Source organism: Sceloporus undulatus, chromosome 2, assembly GCF_019175285.1.
Source record: "Sceloporus undulatus isolate JIND9_A2432 ecotype Alabama chromosome 2, SceUnd_v1.1, whole genome shotgun sequence".
NCBI classification, from domain to species: domain Eukaryota; kingdom Metazoa; phylum Chordata; class Lepidosauria; order Squamata; family Phrynosomatidae; genus Sceloporus; species Sceloporus undulatus.
This window is the reverse complement of record NC_056523.1, coordinates 259835831-259841498: the sequence shown is the minus strand read 5'-3', so window position 1 is coordinate 259841498 and position 5668 is coordinate 259835831.

Genomic DNA, 5668 nt, shown 5'->3' with positions numbered 1-5668 from the left:
AGTTCATTTCCCTTTTTCTTTTATCTGTTCAATGGATTTTTGTCTTGGCTCCACCTAGCATTAGCTGCCCTACTGCCTGTTCCATCACTCCCAATGGGCACTAGCTGCCATTGTAATAATCACTAGTCGTGTTGTTTACGTCCAGTATCAGAGCTGGTGTGCATCTGAACATCGCTTGCCAGGGAATATCAGTTGTCATGTCCTAATGAGGACTGCCCATAGGCATCTGTGAGGCTAATGTGGGAACAGAATGCTCCTCTGATCCATTTGGTCTGATCCAGCCCAGTTCTTCTTATGTTCTTCTTTCAGATTTGATATTGGTATCCTTTCTTTATTTCAATTGTATCTTGCAGATGGATTGGCTATAATTCAGGGTACATGCTTTGCATGTAAAACCTCTCAGATTCAATCCAGGCAGGGTAGAAAAGATTCATGTCTGAAATCCTGGAGATCTTCTGCCAGTCAGTCTAGACAACATGGACAAGGTGTGACTCAGTAAGGAGACAACTTCCTATATCATTCTTTTTGCCAACAGGCAAGGACCTTCTTATTTAAACAGGACTTCTGTTTTTAATTAGTTGGGATAGAAGGGGTGTGTTGTTTTTTAAATATGTAATATGCACTTCATGTGTTCTAAATTGTTTTAATGTTTTAATAGGACTGATTATTTAATACTTTTTAAACTTTTGTACCACATACTGTTTTAGCTATTTTATTTTAACTTAAGCTTCTGTGGGTTCCATATTGGGAGAAAGGAGGGATATGAATCTAATTAATTAATTACAACACAACCACACAGTTCATAGATTCAATTTTATATAATATATGAATATTGAAACAGCACCTGTGGATAGTCTGTCTGTACTTCAGCTACATGACCGTTAGAAATAGAACAAGTACAATTCCCATCTCCAAATGTTGCTGATGAAACTCCACATACTGAAAAGTTTAATATTCCTCTCCCATGTTCAGATTTTACTGTTCAGATTAAGAGTCCACACACAACAAACACAAGGGGAGTGAGAAAAGAGACAATGGGTGCATGTACCTAGGCTCATTCTGCTATTTGGAATAACACAGAAGGAGTGGCAAATAGTGTTATTTCAAATAGCACAATGAGTCCAAGTACATGCATCCATTGTCTCTCTTCCCAGTCCTCTTGTGTTTTTCTGCAGCCTTAGGGTTGCCATAAGTTGGAAATGACTTGAAGTCATACAACAAATATATCACAAATATAGAAAAGTTTTCCCACTAAACAGAAATGTCCTATCCTTTCTCTCCACCATAGATGTATTTATGGGTTGTAAGTACAAGGCTGTGTGAAAATGGCCATCAGCTGTTCTTCATACTATTATGGGCAATGAAATTAGCAGTGAGAGGTAGAGGGAGATTTTGCTAAACATTGGAGACAGAGTGAACTTCCACAACAGTTTTGGTGAGGCTTGCAAAGAAGGATTAACTGATGGAAAGAAATCTACTCAGAAAGTGTACAAGTACATCCATTGCTTCTTCAACAGTATTGAAGGATTAAAAAATAATAAATGTATATTAATGACACTATATAAAATAACAGCAATAACACAGGCCTGTGATGGTAAAAACTTTTTTCAATACAGTGGGCCCTTGTTATCCTCAAGGGTTTGGTTCCATGTAGATACCAAAATCTGTGGATGCTCAAGTCTCATTAAATACAATGGCATAGTAAAATGGTATTCCTTATATAAAATGGCAAAAACAAGATTTAGGTTTTGGACTTTATACTGTTTTTGAATATTTTCAGACTGTGGATGCTTGAGTCCGTGGATATAATGAGCTGATTGTTTTGTAGCTGCTTTTAATAGATTTTGGAGTGCTAAATTTGAAAAACACAATAAAATATCATACTACAAATAATTATTTTACAAATTCAATATTTTTATCAATTCAATTGTTCCGCAGTTTAAATGTGGAGACTGATTTCCAGTACAATTTCTTTTAATCCTTTTGAATGCATTTTTCTGTTTCATATCAGTAAATTAAAATGTTGTAAAAGTCTATTGGAAAACTTTCTTATTCTTTGCAGGATATATATATATATTTTTTTTTGCAGGATCATTTCATTCAGGTCCATATTACCACATAGCACCATCAAAGCAAGCTGTGTAAAAACTGTACATGATGGAGCAGATCTGGGGTTATTTTTGGATTTAGAACACCAAATTCCTATAATAAAAAAAATACAAATTTTTTTTTTAAACTTTTATTGCAACATACAAAGATACAGATTCGACAATACAATCACACTACAGACAGACGAACAAAAAAAGACATACAAACATAACATATACAAGCGTCAAGTATAATATGACCTTAACGGTCTTAATTCAGCTTAAGATACTTCCACACATAATCTGATACTTTGATGATATAATTTCATAGGCCATATTCCTTATCTAATATTCAAAAGGAGGTTCACCAATGTTATACATCTCAAGTAAACGTAATAAAAAACAAAATCAATTATATATACCATTATGTTGATAAATCCTGAAGATAACATAAGACAAATAAACCTTAACAATCACAGATTGAAATTCACCAAGCCTTACAGATCTATGGCATTATAAATCCACTATGTACATCCAAACATTCCCATTTCTTATAGATCTTTTCCACATCCTTATTCCTCATCATCTCAGTCAAAATGTCCATTTCTTTTGCTTCCCTCAACTTAACTATCCATTCTTCTTCACTAGGTATTTCTTTCTTTTTCCAAAATTGTGCATAAATAATACGCGCTAATGTGACCATATATAGGATCAGTGATGTTTTTTCTTTTAACTTTAGATTTCCTGTAATACCAGTCATATTAAGCAAAAATAAACGCGGATCCATTGGTAATTCTATCTGTAATATATTCCCCATTAGCCTATGTATATTGCCCCAAAATTCCTTTGCCATTTTACACTCCCACCAAAGATGAAAAAAGGATCCTTCATGTTTTTCGCATTTCCAACACACATTATTTGCAGTATTGTACAGTTTCTTTACCAGAACAGGAGTCATATACCATCTGTATAACATCTTGGTATAGTTTTCTTTATAATTTTGACAGACAGTAAATTTCTTAGTATCTCTCCAAGACTTTTCCCATAATTCTAAATCTATCGAACATTTTAAGTCTTGAGACCATTTCACCATTGAATGTTTTACTGTTTCATCTTCCAATTGTCTTTTTTTCAAGATTTTATAATACAAAGATAAATGTTTCTTTCCATCATCCATCAAAATTTTATCTAAATCATTAAAATCTTTAATAAATCCTCTCTGTTTTAAATCTACTTTGAATCTTTCTGTGAGTTGGAAGTACAAATACCAGTCAATTTTAAGTTCTCCTGGAAAAATAGCCTCTTTTTGTCTCATTGAGACAATATTATCAAGTCTCCAAAAAATTAAGTCTTTGTATGTCAGCCAAGGTATCTTGCTATTTCTTGTTCTTTGAAAGAAAGCCTCCTGTGAGGAAACCCATTTAGGCAAACCCAGATAAAAAAGATCTTTAACCTTGTTCCATACAAAAAGCAGTGCATTCCTCAAGTAGTGTCTTTTGAAATCATTATGTTCTTTTACCTTATCATACCACAGATAAGCGTGAATTCCATATCTAAGATCTCCGACTTCAAGTGCCAATAATCTCTCATTATTCAGTTGTACCCAATTCTCTACCCAACACAGACATGATGCAAAATAATACAACTCCAAATTAGGAAGTGCACAGCCTCCTCTAAGTACCTCATCCGTCAAGACTTTCCATCTAATTCTAGCGCGTTTCCCCCCCCCAAAGAAACTTTGAAAGTTCTCTCTGCCATATCATAAAATATTTTCTACAGGAGATCACTGGAAGATTCTGAAATAAATACAAAAAACGAGGCAAAATATTCATCTTAATTAATGCAATTCTTCCAAATAAAGAAAGATGAAGTTTAGACCAATTAATTAAGTCTTTCTTAACCTCTCTCCATAATCTGCCATAATTGTTTTCAAATAAATCAATATTCTTACTGGTCAAATAAATCCCCAGATATTTAGCCTTATGTACAACCTTAAAGCCTGAGATTCTACACAATTCTGATTGTTCTTCTTTATCCAGATTTTTAGTTAGTATTTCTGATTTATTTGCGTTAACTCTCAGCCCCGAAAATTTTGTAAATAGTTCGATAGTACTAATTAACATTGGAATAGTTTTTGTCGGCTCTTCACTAAAACAAATAAGGTCATCAGCAAAGGCTCTTGCTTTAAATACATATTTTCTAACATCAATTCCTTTAATTTTTTCGTTACCTCTGATATTGTTCATCAAAACTTCAAATGCTGCAATGAACAATAATGGAGACAGAGGACAACCCTGTCTCGTACCACGCTCAATTTGAAAACATTCAGTTTTCTCCTCATTAATCAGTAATTGCGCATATTGCTTATTATATATAGCCCGAATCCATGTTATCATATTATTACCCAAATTCATTTTACTCAGTAGTTCTTTCAAAAACGTCCAATTTAGACTGTCGAATGCCTTTTCCAGATCGACTAATAACAAGGCCAATTTCTTATCCCGTTTAGATTCACATAGTTCTAAAATATTCAACACAGTCCTTAAGTTTTCTTTACCTTGACGATTTGGCAGAAATCCACTCTGATCTTCATGAATATGGTTAGCTAAGAATTTCTTTATTCTTTCCGCTAATATACTAGTGAAGATCTTATAATCTACATTTGTCAAAGAAATCGGTCTATAGTTATTTATATCTTCTCTCATATTCAAATTTTTGGGTATTAGAACAATCAACGCTTCCCTCCACGTTTCTGGCAATCCATTTAGAAGAATATCATTTATAGTGTCTTTTAAGGGGCCAATCAGTATTTCCTGCATCTTCTTATAATAAATTGCAGTGAAACCATCAGGTCCAGGAGCTTTATTGATTTTTAATTTTTGAATAGCATTCGAAACTTCTTCTGTCGTTATTTCGTGGTTTATTTTTAAACATTCATCTTCTGTGAAGCTCAGAGAGGATTGATTTGACAAAAACACTTGTATTTTCTCTTTCAAGTCTGTACTTTCTACCGGTTTACTATATAATTTTTGAAAGTAACTCTTAAAGATTTCCTTTATGTCCTTTTGTTGGGTGTATTTTTTACCATCCTGCTGAATACATGAAATCACCTTCTTTTCTTTTTGCTTACGTAATTGAAATGCTAGCAGTTTCCCAGCTTTGTTTCCCTGCTCGAAAGCTTTTTGCTTTGCCATCACAAGTTTCTTTTTTATTTCTTTAATATCCAACATCTTTAGTTCTTGTCTCAAAATCTCCACACCAGCTTTCAAATTTTTATCCCCTTTTTGCTTCCATTCTTTTTCTTTGAGTTCTAATTCTGCCTGAAGTTTAGTTCTTAAACTATTGGATTCTTTTCTTTTAATTGCGTTTTGCTTAATTAGTATCCCTCTAATCACAGCTTTACTGGCATCCCAGATGATTCTCTTCTTCATTCCATCTATATCGTTTTCTGTGAAATATTGGGTCAAAGCTTCTTTTGTCTTCTTCACTACATTGTCATCATTCAGAAGGTCCTGTGGTAATCTCCACTGGAAGGTTTTCCTTGGTTCAGATAATTCCATAAGAATTAAGTTGTGATCTGA